Source organism: Girardinichthys multiradiatus, chromosome 17, assembly GCF_021462225.1.
Source record: "Girardinichthys multiradiatus isolate DD_20200921_A chromosome 17, DD_fGirMul_XY1, whole genome shotgun sequence".
NCBI classification, from domain to species: Eukaryota; Metazoa; Chordata; class Actinopteri; order Cyprinodontiformes; family Goodeidae; genus Girardinichthys; species Girardinichthys multiradiatus.
Genome location: NC_061809.1, coordinates 2,468,374 through 2,489,425, shown reverse-complemented (window position 1 = coordinate 2,489,425; position 21,052 = coordinate 2,468,374). Strand labels below are relative to the sequence as shown.

Here is a 21,052-nt window from a genome sequence, read left to right as displayed (position 1 = left end):
TGCCTACAACTGTAGCATTCCTTGTGTTAAGCCACTCCTGAACCAGAGACAACATCAGAAGCATCTTAGCTGGGACTCATTGTGGGGATCTTCAAGCACAACATAGAACCACACACAAGCTCATCAGTAGATCCCAGAAAACACTTTGAAATGTGTGAAACTTTATAAAGCTTAATGCAGATATAGGAGTAACAATAAGGTTATTTTTCACTTTTATAGAAAGCGGAAAACTCATTTAACCATTGAAAGAAAGCAAGATAACGTCTCAGAATTGATACTTATACCTGAAAACCTGCATTCTGAAACAGAGAAAACAAAAGGTCAAGATTAGATTAAAAAAAGGAAGACATTGATCATTATGTCAGGTCGCTTTGTTTTCACATTTACTCCAGGCAAAAGAGTAAAATTAATTTACTAATCACACACTGTTTCCAATTTCACCAAAACAATAATGAAACAATAACAGCTGCTGGCTATCATGTGCTCTTCTCTCTGTGATTCTAGTCTTTAATATTCTACTTCTCCTGTTTAAGGCATTCAGCTGTTTTGCGGGTGTCAAAGCAATCGCCGCAGCCATACTGATGTGATTAAAATCAAGAGTTACTGTACGACTGACACAGCATGTCATATGTGCTGCATTCAGGGCCACAATTACAACTGTTTCAAATGACTTGGAATTTGCTTTTGAAGTAAGTTGGCCTGTGATGGTTATAAAGGAAAAACGTCTGTGAAAGACCATCTGGGACTGAAAGTCACTGCTGGGAAAAAAGAAGAGATGGAGGTGTGTGTGTGTGTGTGTGTGTGTGTGTGTGTGTGGAGGGTGTGTGTGTGAGAGAGAGACACATTAATGACTGAAAATGGAATGAAACACTTTCCAGGTCTGCATGTGTCCACAGTGTGTTTTCACATGTTCATTAAAAACAAAACCCACATTCAAAGGCTACACTTATTTAATAAATGGAAACTAATTTGCACAGTAAATCATGTAAAAATTAGATTTTTTGCAGAGGTTTTTCCAGTTTGTCTCTGTAGTTTGTCTTTTCTGCTGCAAAGTTCAATTTATTTCATTAACACCAAATTTAATTCTTTATTATTTTAAAACATATTTTTCTCAAATCAAAGGGGACTACTGACTGCAAAATGTCAGGTATTGATCTTATAAATTTTTTTTTATTAATTCCTATAGTTTTTACATGATTTGCATATATACCATACAATTATTATTCCTGTTTACATTTTACAGAGCTTGGACAAATAACAACACACACTATTCAATTCAATTCAGTTTATTTAACATGCAAATGTCATCCATTACCACCGCCAATGTAGTTGATCAAACCAGAAACAGATTGGGGTGCTGTTTTTGAATCTAGATTTAGCACATTTGAAATGCAGGTACTATCTGGGATGTAAAAATGTCCACTGTCACTGTGGTCAGAAGGATACATAGATAGAATGACAGACGGCAGAGAGAGAGAATCGTCTGTACATGTGTCAGCACATTTGGATTTTCCATGTAGGATTCTACGCAGCCAATCACAAACAAAAGCCATGACATATCTCTTATGACAAAACTCCATGCAATCCTTTTTTCTTTCATCTGGATCATTCCAGTGTATCATCGCTGTCAGTGAGATCATCTGCATCTGCAGCACAAACCTGATCATGGCGAAGTGCACACATAACTGATCATCCGCCAGAGAAGCGAGCACAAACCAGTTTGCACAAAATAATATGGATGTTAAAATCACCTTTAGCAGGTGGAAAATCTGCATTTTAAGGCAGCCTGTTCCATGTGGTGTATGCTTTAACCTTGTCACTAGACAAATTGCATTATTGAAAGTAACATTGTGTCATTGCAGAGCAATTGGAGCTGGATCAGTTGGATTACATTGTTTAAATGTGAACATATGGCAGATGAGCGTTCATACAGTGAAAAATGATTTTGTGTCACCAAAAAACGATTTAAACAATCAAACACGTTATAAATCATTAAAATATTGGCAAAATAATTTCAGTAAAATCATTGGACAATAACTTATTTTTACGTATAAATGTTCGATTTAAATTCTTTGCAGGACAGTGATGTTATGTTATGTTTTAAAATTGGTAAAGCTATAATATACTGATAACCAAATCCTACAACAATGTTGCTATTATTACGTTCAGGCTTAAATATTGCAGCTGTTTGTGATAAACTGTGAGATCTTCAAACATATACTCTCAAAAAAACAACAGAACCCACCGAGTCTCCAAAAGGAATTAAAAGTTGAAAGGAGGCCAACTTTTAATATTTGTTGCAAGTTACATCAAGCAACACAGTTAATAAGCTGTGTGCGGTCCTATTGTGCTGTCAGCCCAGACAAGATGCCCCATGTGCCCACCAATGGCAGAGGACACAGCTCTGCCCTCCTGCATAATGGCCTTTAATCCAATATTTTTATTAAATGCAAAGCAGAATGTAAACATAAAGCATCTGCTCACAGAAAAACTTCAAACTCTTCTTCATGCACAATTACACACTCAGAAGCGCCCAGTGCAAATGAACAGATAGGAAGAATAATCTTATCAGGGAAGAGGTTGAGATGACAAAGCTGCTGCTGTGATAGCGTTGAAAAAAGATAACAAACTGGAAACACGCCAGAAAAGCAGGAGCAAAACAGAACAGACATCTATAATGATGCAGCGCAACAAGCCCTGCATGTTTTAAGCACCACCGCTTTTGTATGCTTTTCTTCTAGTTCCGCTGGGATCATTAGCAGCCAGCCAGTAGTGCACACAATTTTCTCCTGTAAATAGGGCGGTCTGCAGCTCTTTTGCACCTATTATCCACTGCATGCACAATCTTTGAAAATCACACGCAGCACGCCCACTTATTGAACGTAAAGTTGTTTTTTTTTGTACAAAAAAAGCGCTCCCTTTTTGGGATCTTTGAAGATCAGGCCCTTTGAGTGATTTTGGTAGGCCAGGTACTCCTGAGAAGGTTCAACACTGTTTCATGTTTATTGTATCTCTAAATAATAGCTCTTAATGTGGTTTATTTGAGTCCCAAAGCCTTGGAAATGGTTTTTAAACCTTCTCCTGATTGATAGTTGTCAATGACTTGCCTTTCATCTGTCTTTAAACTTCTTTAGCCATTTGGGTTAGCTCTTTTATCCTACTTCATGTTGTCCAGCAGGTTCTCTTTCTGTGATTTATTGATTCCACAGTTCTACCAGTAATCAGACCTGGTTGTGGTGAGCGAAATGAAACCTCCTGAATTCAGGATTTACCACTGGGTGCCTTACTTTTTATGATAAGAAATATTTAAGTATGATAAAAAAGGCAAAAACAGAAGAAATGTGTAAGGCAGGAAATACGTTTTTTGTTGAAAGCATTTTACATGTATATGTGTGTATTAGAGTGCTAATGTGGTACGTTCTTGCCAGTCTAACATCTATAGCAGCAATGATTCATTCTTTGAGGAACCTGCCTCGTGGTGGCTCAATAACTGAGTGTAAACCTAAAAAATATCTGAAAATCCCCAAACCCAATCTGTACTGTAACTATGGTAAAAATCAACAACACTGTTGCTTTTCTAAGTTCCTGGGTCATCTAGGTGTGCTAAAGAGCCACAGCTAGTCTCTACATAAATGGGACCAAAAGCTTTTAGTTGTGATATCCTAAAATTACGTCTACTACATTTGTGCTACAGGTGTGGGTGGTAGCAGGGTAGAGGTAGGTGGTCGAAACCTCCTGCCCCTTACACACACACACACACACACACACACACACACACACACACACACACACTTCCTGTATTAAGTGCAGCAGTAAACAGTTGGGAAGACAATTTAACTATAGAACCAGAGGTGTAGAGTTGGATGTATTTTAATGAATGAATGTTGAATACCATTTAAGCAGTTGTGATTGTTCTCAATTTATCTTTACCCCTATCTTTACAAAAAACACATCCATCCACTGGATCAGACACTGGTATTTGTTCTGATGGGGCTCGGGAATCCTGGACTTGAAGCAACATCTGGCTGATTTTAAGAGTCATGGTCAGTTTGCCGCAGATGGTGGTAAGGCGTGTATAAGTTATATGGAGCATGAAAGTAAAAAAGGGTCAGCAAATGCGAACACCGCCTGTCTGCCATTTCAACAGCCTCCATTGTTTTTCAATGCTCTCATCTAACATCTTCTCATGGTCCTGACAACTATATTATTATCAGCTTTGTTAATTACACTAAAACAGTAAGCTACAATAAGGTCATTAGATTGTTTTTAGTGGAACGGTTAGGAAACTAGGGCATAAATGACATCGGTTAGGTTTAAAGGGGATAACTCCTTTTTGAAGCCTGGATCTTGGAAATAATTAAGTTCATGATCAAGGAAAGTAATTCTCTGTAGCAATTTGTCCACCTGCATGTTTGAACAGAGGGGTTGGGAACAATTACTGGTCCAGGCAAGAAAACATTACAGTCATTACAGTAATGATAGTAATTCCGACCAGGGTAGAAGTTAGCCTCTGCAGGTTTTCTCTCCTCTTTCTCTTTCTTTCATATTCTCTGTCCCATCTGAATCCCAGCTGTGACTCTCCTCTTTTTGTCTTTTGTTTTGTCGGACCTATGCAATCGTGGCATAGTTCAGATGCTCTTAAATCAAATCTACTAGTTTTAGGATTACACATGTTACAACCACAAACCTCAGTGTGTTTTATTGTGATTTTATTGGATAGAACAACACAAAGTGGTGCATAATTGTAAACTGGAATGTAAATTATAATTTTTTATACAGTTTATTTTTACAAAATCTTAAATGCGTGGTGTGGATTTGTATTCAGGGCCCTGACTCAGGTCTTTTGCGATATGTCTCTGCCAGCTTTGCACAGGCTGAATTTCTTTCCATTCTTCTTTGCTAAAAAAGGGACAGTCAGATTAGATGGAAAGTATTAACTCTTTTGTTGCCTCCAACAGGTTCTCTTCCAGGACTGTCCTGTATTTTGCTTCATCCATCTTTCCATCAACTCTGACCAGCTTCCCTCTCCCTGCTGAAGAAAAGCTGGGACAGTGAAACGTGGTGGTGGAAGCATCATGGTTCCATCTATATGTTTAATATGCACTACAGTCACTGATGCAGGCCATGACAGTTTATTTCAGGTCCAACTTTGTAGAGCACCTTCTTCTTGGTTGCAGTGTCTCCTACACAACTTATGACAAACTGCAAACTGGAAGTCTAATTGATTTTACTTTAATAGATAATCCCACCTGAGCTGTGGATATCTATAGCTCCTCTACAGTTATCCCAGACCTCTTGGGTGGTTCTCTGATCTTTGTGTTCTTTGTTTGGCCTATCAGTTTAGGTGTACGTCCATGTCTGGGTAGGTTTGAAGTTGGCCTATCCTCATTCCATTTTCAGATTATGGATTGAGCAGAGCTCTGTGAGATGTTGGGGATAAAAGTTTGGGATATTGTTTAAGAACCTGAACGTATTCTAAACTTCTCCACGCCTTTCTCCCTGACTTGTCTGCTGTGTTCCTTGGTCTTTATGATACAGTTTGCTCACTAATGTTCCCTAACAAGCCTCTGAGACCTTCACAGAACAGCTGCATTTATACTGAGATTAAATTACATACAGATGGAGTTTAACAATCAGATGACTTAGATTGTACTGGATTTTATTTAAGGGTATAAGTGTAAAAAGGGGTTGACTCAATACATATTTATAAATCTTTTCATAAAAACATTTAAAACCATGTATATTTTTCATTTTGCTTTACAATATCCATTGCTACCACATAAAATCCCAATGAAAAAAGTAAGGTTTGTGGTTGTAATGTGGCAAAATGTGAACAACTTCAAGGCAGATGAATACTTTTGCGAGGTACTTTAAATGACCCTTCTCCCCATCATAGACAACAGTGGTGAACAACCAAAAAGCAGCACTGTTGAAGCCGCCATCTTCCAGGCAGGCAACATTTTAACAGCCTTATTTATGTGTCAGAAAGTGAGCCCACGCTGCCAAGAAGTTTTTCAAGATGCCGAGCCGCCACACAGCGTCTGTTTCCATCCAGTCTGGAAATCATTTAAAATGTTTTGTTATGAAAATGGGTGCAGATATGCCCGTCCACACTCTGTGGGAAAGATGGCTTCGTTTTCCATCTGGAGCTCACTTAGCCAGTCTGGGAGGTTGTGTGAACACTGTCAGTGCAACACTGCAGATGATAAAATAGCTTATGAAAAAAAAATAAAAAATGACTGCAGTCACTTCCCTGGGTGGGCCTGCAAGCATATGACACATTAAGTCTGTGATAGATCATTTTTGTATTTCTCAGCAGTTTTGTGTACAGTTACACTGAAATTTAAGCCTTTAAATAGTACCTTTCATGTTTTACTTGTTTTTCTTTTGTCCATTGGCCTGAACAGTTTTTAGATTTGAGTAGGGTTAGGTTGAGGGAACTTTTTCACTTTTTAACACGTTTCAGTGTAAGTTACTGGGATTTTAGGTTTTTTACCAATATAAACTAGTGCATAATTTTACAGAGGACCTACAATCATAGATGGTTTTATAATATTTGCTAAGAAACATGCAAAAAAGGGCAGCCTGCATTTTCTATTCAGCCCCCATTAGCAAATATTTTGTAGAACCTAAACCTATACCCTACCAAATTTATTCATAAAGCTTATCTGAAAATATAACCTCATTTGACCAAAATGTCGCACCACAACAAACGGGTTCCCCTCCAGGAATCATCCACATCATGATGCTACCAGTTAAATTGAAAACCTGCTTGGCTCAGCTGGTTCTTTGGCACAGCTTGAGAACAAGAAAGACTTTCAAACTTTACATTTCATAAAAGCAAGCTTTGGGGTTATGACAGTTGAAGTGAATTATTCTTCCATTCTTTGGTGCTGACTTTAGGTGTTGAAATTTTGCAAAGACAAACAGAAGTAGCTGTTTTGTTCAGTAGCACTAATAACCATTAAACGTCAGACTGAGTAGCCTGTCCGCCAAGGCTGAACTCATCCACCCTCCTTAACTGTGTTTCTGGACAGATTGGTGCATTTCTAGTTTGAGTTAGTCTGAGCGAAAAGTGGGAAATCCCCCTCTCCTCCACTCGCCTTTCTTGCTGCATCGCTCCCATGACTGATGTCATAAATTCTCACTAAAACCTTAACCAAACAGTAAATATTCAGCAGCTCAGTTGCTCTAAAAACCAGGGCTGTTTGCACAACAGTGCTTGCCAGAGCATGCATGGAGGGCTTACTGGGGGTGATAATACTGGTGGTTTATCAGACACCAGATTTATAATGTAGAAGCCCACATAACTTTCAGTTTTTTACCTAAAAGAGCTGACTTCACCATGATTTTAATGTGCGTTCTTGTGCTTTCTTTGTTCTTAAAAGCTCTAAATCTGGATGCATACAGCATGATGCAATGACTTAGATCCTTGCATCCAGTCAGGCTTTCCATATTGTGCTCATTAATGACTGGCAGGGGTATTCCAGCTTAAGGACCTTTAGCAAATGACAAAAAACTCTCTCTCCAAAAAGCACAATCAAAGCTTTATTTTAGATGCAGGAACAAGATGAACCCTTTGTTTTAAGCAGTTAGGACTGGGAAAGTGAGGCTCACTGTGGCACATTTCTCAAGCATTATTTGGTGTTCCCAGGTCTCAGTAAATAGAAAGGAGGATAACCTAAAAAAACAATCACACCCTGTTATCAGATTAGCTTTCAGCTTTCAGCATAAACAAAAGGGGATATTTCTTCCTTCCTAAAGACTGAAGCCCAGGTAGTCTTGTGTCATGTTGCTCTTTCTCTTATTATTTTGTTTGTCATCCCCCCCCCCCCCCCCCCCCCCCCCCCACCCCATCCTGATTCCTTCCTTTGCTTGCATTTGTTTGAGCTGCTGACAGCAGGCTTCTTCTGAAATTAAACCTCTTTAGTGTTTGTTTGCTTGTTGTCAACGCAAAGCCTTTCCCATAATTTTCCATCAAGACATCATCACTTGAGTCTCTTTGGAAACCGCCCTTGGGTGGCGCACAAAAGTCATGGAGGTCTTAATAAATAAATAAATAAAAGTTAAAACTTTGCTAACAATATCGTTTTAAAGGCAAAGTTGTCTATATGAGATCAGTATTTAAATTTGAAAGGCAAATCTGTGTACTCGTGGCGGTCAAGCACAAATTCAGTGCCAATGTGATCCTTCTTCAAGATGTTAAATGGTCTGGCAAGGTGCTTTGTCAGCTTTACTACCGGACTGGTTTTAAACACTGTCCACTGCCTTTTTTGTACAGTAAGAAAGAAACACTTTACCAAATTTAATGCTATCTTTAACATAACATCAACTTAATCACAGTCACTGACATTTATCTTTGTTTTCTCTGTTTGTGATTGATGTTTGCTTCACAAAAATCAATGCATTTTGTGAACTCCATCTTTAACCAGCTGTGTATAAAGTGCAGAAACGTTTTCCACATCGCACAGTGTCTTTCCTCTTAGTGTCATGCTTCATTTGCTAAACAAGGCAATCCCTGTTCTTCATTGCATTGAAATAATTGTATCATTATTACTTGAGTTATTACTTGTGCAATCAAATAGATAATCTGTGCATCTAGTAAGGCAGCAGAGGAAGTTATAACCAATCAGAGAGCTCAGCTAGAGCAAGAGCCTACATGAAGATATTTAGCAAGACCTCTATTAACAGGCTGACAAGTGGCAACATAACATTGTGATATGTAGCAATAACTTTGCTGCTAAATTGACTTTTCATAATGGCTAGCGCTCTTAAAGTCCCTACTGTGGCTGGAGTGTGGATGTTTACATTGGTGGTAAAAAGATAGTACATCCTCTTTTAATTCATCCTCTTTCATGTTTTACATACATGACCAGGCACTACAATTATTTAGAGTATTGACACTATGAGAAGTTATCTTGGAACATTTTCCACCTTTTGTCAGGGTTTGTGTAGCGAAGGACCCCGGAATGCAGACTAGCAGGCAGCATGATGGTGAGTGGAAAAAGATTTAATGAATAAAAAACAAAAACTCACTCACAGATGAGGCAGGAGCAAAACAGAACTTCAAGGATACAAACAAATAGAAATCTAACTAGAAAAGCATGAAACCAAAGCATAACCAGAAGCCCAATCCAAGAACACAACTTTGCAAAACTTGAATACAAAAACTAAAGCATGACCAGGAAAACAAACAAAAACATGATTCAAAAACTGTGAGAAGTATATATGAAAAAAAACAGAAACCAAACAACCCCAAATCATAACACCTTTAGTGTTAATCATGTGAAAAAAATGAAGACATCCCATTGCAGCCTTTGTTTATTTTACACCCTTTTTGAACATTTGCACAAAACAGAAACTGAAGAAAAAGCTTTTTAAAGTTTTTTGTGATGATAAATAAGTTGATTGATTCGGAGGTACTAAATATTTTTACCTCATGGCAGTTCAAGGGGGAATAATCCTAGAGGATATGTTGTTACGGGCTTAAACGCCCCTAGTAGAGTCTCCCATGGCAAACAGGCTCTGGGTGATGGGTCAGACAAAGAGCAGCTCAGAAGCCTTTATGAGGACAGCGTGGACTCTGGAACTCAGCTCCTTGAGAGAGGTTGGACTCTCTACTACTCTGGAGTGGCCTGAGGGGAGAAGGGGCAGGCTGGGGTGGGTTTGGTTAGTGTCAACCAGCTCAGTCGTGTCATATTGGGTTAACCTTGGTAGATGAGAAAGTCGCGTCCTCTTCAGGTTGGGGAGAGGTCTCTGACTGTTGTTTCGGCATACGGGCCAAGCAGCGGCCGAAGGTCAATGTTAGGGGGCTGTTGTGGCTGACATGCTAACATGACTCTTCAACATCAGATGCCGGTTGGACACAGAGCTCTGGACTGGCTGACCATCTGATGGTCCCCCTTCACAGGAGGGTTCAGGGTAATTTGCCCAACAGGTCCACATATGCTTTGTGGACCTGGAGAAGGAATTTTCCAATGGTGATGGTCAATCTGACCGAGAGAGGTATCCCAATTGTTGTGGTTTTTAGTATAACAATGGCCATCAGTGGGCTCTAGATGGACTACTTTTAAGGCCAGGCTTAAAACTTTCCTTTTTAATAAAGCTTATAGTTAGAGTGGCTTCAGTTATCCTGAGCTATCTCTAGTTATGCTGCTATAGGCTTAGGCTGCTAGAGGACATAATGACCACTTTCACCCTCTTCGCTACATTCTCACACTCTTCTTCAATTTTGCATTATTTGCTGTTATTTCAGCTTTTAACTTTATGTTCTCCATATTCTCTTCCTAGAAGCTACACCTGGCCTGACTCTGTGTCTACCTGTGTCACGTTTCTGGAGAGGGGCATCGTCCGAGCTTCTGCTGGCAACAACTTAATGCTCACCTTCTACCGATGATCCACATAGCCCTGTCTTTCAGTGTTTAACCCTTTCTCTCTCCTAAACATGGCTACTGACTGACCTTTTACTGTGACTAACTCTATGTGCTCTCTTTCAGACTCTAACCTTGAAAACTGGCTCAGAGTTTATCTGTTTTTTCTTTCTAGATGAAACGACTAAAGGAGCTACATCCATTAACATTTACTTTTCCTTCCCATAGAAAGTACTCCTGGATCAGTGCTTCTTTGTTCTCTTTGTGTCTCTGCTCTGTTCTCTCAAACCCCCACTGGGTTGTGGCAGATGGCCGCTCACACTGAGCCTGGTTCTGCTGGAGGTTTCTTCCTGTTAAAATTGAGTTTTTCCTCTCCACTGTCGCTACATGCATGCTCAGTATGAGGGATTGCTGCAAAGTCAACACCAGTGACTGTCCACTGTCTCTACATGCTCATCCAGGAGGAGTGAATGCTGCAAGTCACTGACTGGATGCAATCTGCTGGGTTTCCTTAGATAGAAAAACGTTTTATCCAATTTGAATAAATAACTGAATCTGACTGCACTGTTCAATGGTTAGGATTAATTGGAATGTATGAACCTGACTTTTGTGAAGTGCCTTGAGACGACATGTGTTGTGAATTGGCGCTATATAAATAAACTGAACTGAATTGAAATGTCTGCTAAAAGGCAAAAAACAGTATAACAATTTTTTTTTTCTTTAAGAGGTAAGAAAGATCCAGCAAAGGCCCCACACTGGGCCCAAGAAATGGATCATGTTTCTCTGATCCTTCACTTTATACTTTTGGAATAAGCTCTGGCTGAGTCACTAAGAGGCAAAAGATCCAGCTTATTGTGCTTTGAAAAAGGTTTGCACCATTAAAGGTTTCTTCTGTTGTTTTTTTTTTTCACATTTAAAGGGATATTTCAGATTCTTTAAAGTGGGATTGTGTAAAGTTATTAGCGATCATATGTCCTGCGCCTGCAGTAGAAAGCTGTATCACAACGAGTTTGTTGCAAAAGTAAATAAATCCTCAGAGTAATGGAAACTAACAAGCTAGTCAAACATACATTGTCTGTTTCAGCAGTTCAAAACAGGTCAAACTAAAAATGTTCAGTTCAGTGGGATATTCCGTTATGTTAGAGGATATTGGCAGCCTACAATTTTACAAGAATTCCTTATTTTATTGTGGAGTTAGCGTTAGTTGAGCCTATCGACTGGATCAATTCCCCGTATTGTTGTCAGAGCACTTTAGTTCCACCAAAGAATATGTGACTGTCAGCTGCCAACCAACGTTGTAGATTGTATGTTCCTGTACATTCCATTTGTACATTTACCCTTGTTCTTTGTAGGATTATTTTAATTCATTCAGGCTGGAGAATTTTGGAGTATGAATGGCCTGTTTGAGATATGTCACTTCCTCTAAATCAGATTTCAGTCAGTTCTTTAAGTAGACCACTCCAAAACCTTGATTTAGTTTTTTTGACCCATTCAGATGTGGACTTGCTGGTGTACTTCGGATCACTGTCCTGCTGCATAACCAAAGTGCGCTTGAGCTTAAGGTCCCACACTATATCAGGATTGTCTGGTAGAGAGCAAAATTGATAGTTCTATCAATTTCAACAAGTTGTCGAGATTCCTGAAGCAGTAAAGAAACCCAAACTGTTCAGCTACCACAACAGTGTTTGGTACTTTTCTGAGATGATGTGTCAGTTTTAGGCAAAATGTAATGCGACGTACACCTTCCGAAAAGTTCCACTTTTGTCTCATCAGTCTATAAAATAGTAGACTGATGAGGGGATCGTTGAGATGTTTTTTTGCCAAATGTGACAGTGGTTGTTATGTTATTTTTGGTCAGAAGGATTTTTGCCATGGAACTCTCTCATTGATGCCATTTTTGCCTAGTCTCTTTCTTATTGCTGAATCTGGATCCCCTACTGTATCTAAGCTGCTCTTTTGGGATCACCTAGATGAGTTGTTGAGACGTTCTTCGAATAGTTTTGGTAGGTCATCCACTCCTATAAAGGTTTACCACCATTCCCTGTTTTGTCCTTTTGTGTATAATGGCTGTCATTGTGGTTCTCTGGAGTCCCAAAGTCTTAAAAATGACTTTGTAATCCTTTCTGGACAGATAGGTGTCAATAATTTAGTTTCTCATCTGTTCTCATCTTTTAGCCTACTTCATGTTGTCAAACAGGTTGTCTTTCAGTAATTTCTTGATTCTACAGGTCTGCCAGCAAACAGGCCAAGTTGAAACCAGTAACATTTAATTTGGATTTCCAAAAATGTGATTAATCCTAGTTTATTCATAATTTTAACATACTACCAGCTTGGTTCATTCCGTTTTTTCCCCTGAATGAACTAAATCACAATCTGAAAGATGCATGTTGTATTTACTCAAGTTACCTTTGTCTGAAAATCAAACTTAGTTGTTGTTGATGTTCTTAAACAAGCTAAAACAAGAGATCTGTAAGGTAAAACGTACTTTGTCATGCTTTGCTAAGTTCTTTGCCATGTCCAGACAAATTGCTAAAGCAAAACATTCAGGACCACAACAATGAAAGACAATCTCAGTCCTTGAAATAAAAATTTTAATGGAGCAGGGTTGACTCAAGACTTGACAGTGCTTTTACTGACAGTGCTAAAGTTTGCCTACAGTTGCCTACAGACACAATCTTTCCTCGTGAGTGTGATTCACAGCTCAGTCTCTGTCTCGGCTATAACGATTGTGCATTTTTCATGCATCAGGTGTCAAGTGTGACGTCCAAAAACTTTAACTTTTTTGATTTGTGTGGAATTAGTCACAGTGGAGAGCTGAGTGGGACAACAGGGAGTGTAAGACATTGTTGCACAGGAGAAAGCCCAAAGTGGGCGGGCCTTTTTTTCATTCTTTGCTGTTTTATGACCTGTCAGGTTTCCACCTGTGCTGACACGGCTGAGATTTTACAATAGTCCTAAAAGAGTTAGAAGCAGACATTCCAAGGCTGTTTTTTTCCTTTTCTCGTTTACCCCTTTTTCCTTTTTTCTCCCTCTTTTACTGGAAGGGTGGAGTAGGGGGCCTGCAGTTATTGTGGAACATTTGTCAGGCAGCCAGTTGCCGAGGCAAAGCCAACGCTTGATTTATGGCAACATCTGCAAGATGCAAAGCTCTTGTGTATGCTTTTAATCATACAAAGAGTCGTGCCTGGATTGGAGACTAAAAAGAGCTGGTCTGATGGGGGTTTCATGGAATCCATGCTGGGAATCACAAAGATGGCTACTCATGTGAGCATGTTATATGGCCGTGGGATTTCTCCATCTCAGCGTTTACACATAATTCCTTTTATCTGCAATCCGATACGGCCCAAAGTTTGAAGGTAATTCTTGACTCCAGTATTAGCAATTCTAACATTTCAGAACACACTCCTCCAGCGGATTTCATCAGCTTCAGTACAGAGAACAAAATCATTAATGTGAGCTGTTTCTAAATAGTGACAATAAACATCTGTCTGCATGTCAGCACATCTGGCAATAATGAAAGCAAATTAGCTACAAAATGCTGAGTGTCTGGCAGCGAGATAAGACTAGGGCATGGTGAATGCAATCCACTCATTCTCTCAAAGCAGACATGACCTGAGGAGTTGACCCCAGATCAGTGTTTTACTACAAACGTGAAAAGAGCGAAGATATGGGAAAGAAGATTAGACTCTGATCTAAGACCAGGGCACTGTCAGTTGCCTGCCAGTAACTAGTGGTCTGCTAAAATGGTTCACTTCCTGTCTCATTTCGCTGGACACGAAATCAAAGAGGGGGAAATTATCCCGCCCCCGAGCCAGAAGTGCAAAGGTTTGTCACAGAGCATGGACTCGACCAGAAAACATCTTTTAGAAGTGGAAACCCTCAGTGCCACAGTCACTTGTTAGGCCACAAATTGTTTTATAGTTGCAGCAATTTCATAGACTTTCCTAAATGGAGTAAATAAACCATTGTACAGGGGAATTACAGTTGCCTGCCTAATTGTTACATGCAGAGTTTATTGAAGTGTAAAACCTCGCCTTTGACTAGGGTTGCAAACTGATTGTGAAATGGTTTGTATCCACTCAACCAGACTACCTAAAAAAAACTACCATTCGGATGAGCTTATTTACTTTTTAAGTGAGAATCAGGCATATAATTGTCAAAAAATTAGAAAATACTGCCTTTAACCATAGGTTTCTAGAAAGACCAAGACAAAGCAAAGAGTTCTGTTTTATAGAGCTGCACCAAGAAATCAGCTGTAGGCCAGATTTTTGGTCAGTGACCAGCTGGAATCTCAAATATCCATTGGAACATTCTTCGGTGTGGACCGAAGACTTCCCGAGTGAAGAACAGTCAAAGTAAGCTATTAGCAGTATCTGTGAGTGCTTCAAAAGCAAAATCAGAGGATGCACAAAGGTGTAAGAAGCAATTTAAACAATGAGGAACTATATTTTCTACAACACGTCCTGACATGTTTGTAGTTCATGCAGCAAGCAGCAAAAAAGATCTAGGCTTACATACTCCATTACGCAGTAGGACACTGTGAAGTACACACCATCTATCCCAATACATACTATATGCCAGTATATATTAAATGAGGACATATCATACATAACACACAGTGCTGTCATAGTCATGATGGTAGTTGATGTTAGATAAAAAAATATGCTGACAGCAGCTTAGCCAGTGAGACTGCACTATTCATTGATGTCGATTTCTTGAGAAAGAAGTGGACAAAAGATGGTAACTTTCATTATTGAATTGTATTGCCATTGGGCCTGTTCTACCTGAGCAAGAACTATATATATGAAAGGAACCCTTTCTGCAAATACCATCTCGTCCATCAACTTCCTAATGCTCCAGGAAATTAGGGCTCATTGGCTATTTTTCAAATTTGTCGTCCCTTTCCACATGGCTAAAATTGGACCTGACAGGATTCCATTTCCTTCCAACATTTATGTCTAGTTTTTATTTTCACATTTTTCTCTTAGTTTTAGTCATCCTGGATGGTATTTCATTTAGTTTCCATTTAGTTTTCATCAGGAAAAAAAGGTTGTTGATGAAAACTATGAGGGAAATATTTCATCCACAAAATCCCCACTACTCTTTGGAACCTGAAGTCTTCCATTAAGCAATCCTTTGTACCTTTTTAACTTTATGTTATGTTCTCAGTGTTTAGACTATTTAACTGCATGAAAACAAATCCGAAAAACATGATCAAAAGGTATTTTGTTGCACTGTTCCTCAACTCCCAACCCATACTCTCCCGCTCTGACATCTGTTTATGCACATCTTACATACATCTCCTTGTTCATCATCCATTGTTGACCTCACACAAAGGTTTTGAAAATTCATCTCATAACAATGGGTCACTCTTGTAAATACCACCACAATGTCTTGTACAAGGAGTGTAATTAGAATCCCCTGAGTTTATAATTCATCACTCCGAAATCCCTCTTGGTCGTTGGAGTTCATGTTTGTTGGCACTGAGATAAGACAAAAATCAACTGGACCTTGAGTGTTGCCTCAGCCGCTGCACGGCAGCTGTTCCCCAGGTGTTTGGATGTGTGTAGCTGAACCATCTTGTCTTAATCGTGGCCTCCTCGAAGAATTGGCAGGACTTCCAAAAAACCCCCGTCATTCCTTTAAAACAGACCAAAGGCATACAAACCACTCACCCAACAGCACACTGAAAAGGTGTACTTAAACATTACTCAGCTAAAGGGACGGTTGAAAAATAATACATCATATGAAAGCAAATCTCAGGAGCATAACGATATACAAACCTAATGAGAACATTCATGGAAAGATCTCTTTGCTGTTCAGGATTTCCACTTAAGAAATTGGTTTGTTTCTCTTAATACTAAAGCAGCATGCCCTGAAATAGGGGATCTGATTAAATCCCCTCCTCTCAGAGCTGCTGGCACCACAGTAGTGAATCTGCCGTTTCATAAACACAGCTCCACTGTGACAGCCGTGGAGCCGCAAGACAAGTTTCAAGAGCAAGTTTCAACAGTTAGCCCCATGCACAAGCACACCTTCCCCTCATGCTCAAGAGGAGAGGCCTGAAACAACAATCCACCAGGCGAAAAGGGCAGGGGAGGAGGGGTGATCGGGGAGAGGAATGAGTCACCCAGCAAACAGAGCGCCTAGCTTTGGCTAAGGTACATTGTGCCTCACTGTTCCAACAGTGATTTGCACCATTAACGTAAATTATATGTCATTATTTTAAGCTGTATTTAATCACAGCCAACTTTATTAATAGAATTGTAAATAATGGGCGTCTAAGAACTAATATTTGTAATTGCTGGTTGGCATCTTCCAAACATTTTAGTCAATTACCTGTTTTACTTCTGGGAAGACGGCCATGCTGAGCTGCTAAAAAGGTGGACAGTTTGCACAAAATAAGTTTTTTGCATCATTAGTGACCATTTTTTGATTTTCTTTTCTGCTTCACACACCAAATGAACTGGAATGGACACCAGTAAATGCTATGATTTGGGGTTGTTTGGTTTTTGGTTGCGGGTTTTTCCTCATATGTTTCTCACAGTTAAGGTTTTGAATCATGCTTCTGTTCATTATTTTCCTGGTCATGCTTTGGTTTTTGTCTTCTAGTTCATGTTTTGTAAAGTTAGGTTTTTGGATCTAGTTATGCTTTAGTTTCATGTTTTTCTAGTTATGTTTCTATTAGTTTGTATCCTTGAATTTCTTCTTGAGTTTTGCTCAAGTCACGTTGTGTTTTGTCCTGTCTTTCAATTAACTTTATTCGGTTCACCTGCACTAAGCAAATCAGTCTCCTCGTTTCACCTTGTTCTTACTCCATATATACACCTCATACACCTCTGTTCTGTTCATTCCTCGCGGAAACATTTCGGATCATATCACCCTCAGTTCAGCCAGTTCATGCTGTTCATGCCAAGCCTTTCCATGCCTGTATTTGCCATCACCTTCCGAAATAAGTTTTATTTAATAAACCATTTACTCACCACCTATGCTTCCTGTCCACCTGCATTTCGGGGTCCTCCGTTACACCGCACCTGACAGTAAATACAGGATGAATACAACCAATGCTTCTTGCATCATGCGTAACATCGTTTACTGATTTTTATTCCATAATTTGCATTTATTTGTTTCAAGGGACTTTGATTTTCTGCTGTTAGAATTTACTTTAAGATAGTTTTTTAATGAGAGTTTGTCATTGTTGCTGTTTTCTCAGACTTGAATGTTTCAGATTAGATAAAGATAAGTAGTAGAAACAAATGGCTGAAGTTGTCACGGTGTGACATTTTGTTTTATGGTTTCTTGTGATGGTTTATTTTTTCTAGATGTTTCTATTATGTTTATTAGTTTGTTTTGCTCCCTCTACCGCGTCCTGGTGTTTTGTTGTTTTCCTCCCTCATTAAGTTTCCTTATTGTTGTTTCCTTATTACTTTGTATGGTTCTATTATTATGATTAGTCTTTGTATTATGGTTCTATGTTCTCCTGGATTCTTTAGCTCCTCTTTTAGTATCTCTGTATTTTTTTCACCTTGCACTCTTCTTGTTTTTCTAGTCTAGGTGTTCTGTTCCTACTCGTCTTTATTCCCTCTCTGTGTTTTTATTCTGTTCTGTCTAGCTTAGTTCTTTATGTTTAGTTTCTAGTGTTCCAGTTCTGCTACCTGTTAGGTCAGCTTGAGTTATTGTTTACTTTTATTCTAGTCAGGGTTTCTTTATGGTCTCCTTTTGCTTAGGCCTTAGGTTCTTGTTATTCTTCTGTTCCTTCCAGTTCCTCTGTTTCCTTTACCTCTTGGTTATTCTAGATTTCTTATGTTTTGGTTATTTTATCTTAGTCTATTGTTCTGCTTAGGTCTATGTTTCTCTTTATTGTTTATTGTTTCCACCTGTCCCTTCTGCCTCCTTGCTACACCTGTTCCCTGTTTCTTGATTACCCGCCTTTGTTCTCGTTCAGTATATTAGTTAGTTTGGTTCTTGTGTTCAAGGCTGGTTTGTTGCGTCACCTTCCCTGCGCCAAGTTCCCTTCGTTTCTTGTGCTCTGTTAGACCTGGACTCCTAAACTCTCTGTTTTCATCCTGCCTGCCTACCTGTGAGTTTAGCCTTTGTTTTGATTTAAATAAATCATCGTTCTGCCTCGCCATGCCGACTCCTCGCCTGCATCTGCACTTTGGTCCATAACAAAAACCTCAACATATGACAGAAGTGGTGTTTCAATTTTTTTCGGAAAAATAAACTCTCCAAACCAACCTGGTCTTACGTGTTAAAGTGATTGCCCCCCTTGTTAAATCATGAATTCATTCTAATTCAATTCAAAACTACTTTTTTAATCCCAAAGGGAAATTAAATGTTGTTGTAGCTCATTATGAAGGTTTCTTCAAAAAGCCGTTGTAGATGCTGATGGCTGTGGGCAGGAAGGATCTCCTGTAGTGGTCTGTCTTACAGCAGATCTGAAGAAGCCTCTGACTGAAGACACTGTTGTTGTGGGACAGTCTCATGAAGAGGATGCTCAGGGTTCTCCATAATGTTCTTCCTTTTGTGGAGTATCCTTCTGTGCACAATGATCTCCAGAGGTTCCAGAGGAGTCCCCAGAACAGAGCCAGCCTTCTTTATCAGCTTGTTTAGCTTTTTTAAGTCCCTGGCTCTGATGATGCCACCCCAGCAGATGGTGGCAGAAGAGATCACACTTTCCACAACAGACTTATAGAAGAGGTATTTATACTCCTCCACCACTTTCACTTCTTCTCCCATGATGGAAACAGTGTTTGACGTATTCCTGTTTCTCTTAAAATCCACAATTATGTCCTTTGTTTTATTCACATTCAAGATGAGATGATTGTTTCCACACCATGCCAGAAAGCGGTCCACCAGCTCCCTGTACTTATTTCTGCAGATGACAGGAGTCTGTCTTGTACTGGAAGTCTGAGGTGTACAGAGTGAAAAGGAATGGTGAGAGTACCGTCCCCTGTGGTGCTCCTGTGCTGCTGACTACCTGGTTAGACTCACAATCCTTCAGTCTCACAAACTGTGGTCTGTTTGTCAGGTAGTCTTTGATCCAGGAGATTGTTGAGGCATCCACCTGAGTCTTCTGGAGTTTCTGACAAAGCAAATCAGGGTGAATTGTGTTAAATGGACTGGAGAAATCAAAGAACATGATCCTCACAGTGCTGCTGGCTTTGTCCAGATGACAGTGGGTCAGCTGTGTCTCTTTCTGGGAAGAAACTACCAATGGAAACATTGCTTCAATTTACTTTTCATTGTGTCCTTGTTTTTCGTTCCAATAGAAAGGACACCTGGCTCAGTCCTTCTGCAATTAGCTGCCCATCCTTCTTAGATTGAACTGCTAACAAACCTATTGCTGCCATTACCTTGCATTCCCTTTGTTTTGTTTTCCCATAGAAAGTACAACTGGCTCAGTGCTTCTGTGAACAGAAACACGGAATCAGCTACTGTGGCAATTAAATTTGTGTAATTTTGTTGTTTTGCCTAACTATAGGAAGCACATGCTTCAACGTTAACTTCCGGGTAGGAGTCAATGATAAAGCTGCTACTACAATTACATTTGTGTAATCTCCTTGTCTGTCTTTTGTATTAAACGTACTCCTAGCCCAGTGCTTATGTGTTTAGCCGTGTCTCATTCTTGGATGACACCACAAAGAAGCTATTTTTCCATTGTTTCATTATATTTGTGTGTTCTTTTTGTCTTCCCTATAAAAACTTCTGGCCCATTCCTTCTGTATTTAATTGGACAGTGCCAATGCCGAAGGAATGGCCGTTTTTGTCTTTGTGTACTCCCTTTGGTTTGCTGTACTGCAAAAGGCACAGCAAAACAATCTATACTTGCTTATTGCACCATAATTGCACCCAGGATGAAGGTGGTCATAAACCCAGAACCACCATGAACTGTAAGGGGTAGTACCGCATTGCTGAATGAGTGTGACATTGTAAGAAAAAATAGCAGCAGCAGTAGTCACATACACACAAAGTGCAGGCCTTGTATCAACCTCCAGTGTCAATCTGATCTGAGAAATGTGTTGGTCTTGTGAAATCTGTTGAACTTTGCTTGTATAAAGTGCTAAATGCCTTTGGATAGCATAGCTGCATGAGGACTGCAACACAGAGCTCAGCACTGTATTGCGGGGGGTTTCGCCCAGGGGAAATGCTACAAATCTTTTAAAGGTGAATTCTGTGAGTTGATTGGCATGCCCCTTTGCTTCCGCAACCCCAGCAGCATGACCTGTAAGCACACAAGGCCTTTGATTTTGGCGAATTGACTTGTATTATGTAAAAGAAGAAAGTTATCCCTTATAAAGGGTTTGTGGATGGACGTTGCAGATTCTGTCTTTTTTCTTGAAGAAACCAACAATCAAGTTAATGCCCCATTAGATTTGTGCGTTCTTTGCTTTTCTTTCCCATAAAAAGTGCCCCTAGACCATTGCTTCCATTTCTCTTTCCTGTTGTCTGAAGAAAGCTGCTGTGACAAGGCCTGGTTCTGCTCTTTTTCCTCTCCACTGTAACATCTTTGCTTGGGAAGAATTCCTCATGTAATGGGCTTCATGTAATAGATCAGTTTGCATTAGTGCAGCCTGTATTTAGTTAAAAAAATAAATCATATTGTATTGTAATATAATTAGGATTAAATTGGTATGTATTTAAATCTAAATATGACAGAATTATATTGGATAAAAGTGAAC

The 21,052-nt window shown here is 39.5% G+C and overlaps 1 long non-coding RNA gene across 1 annotated transcript in view; it reads right to left on the bottom strand.

Moving 5' to 3' along the window:
• LOC124883280 overlaps positions 1-16,303 on the bottom strand; it is a 41,480-nt gene extending 25,177 nt beyond the window's left edge. Inside the window, exons 1-2 of the long non-coding RNA XR_007042144.1 lie at positions 16,154-16,303; positions 15,881-16,010 (exon numbers count right to left, since the gene is read on the bottom strand). This is a non-coding gene — a long non-coding RNA (uncharacterized LOC124883280). The remainder of the gene's footprint in view (positions 1-15,880; positions 16,011-16,153) is intronic.
• Positions 16,304-21,052: the final 4,749 nt, after the last annotated feature.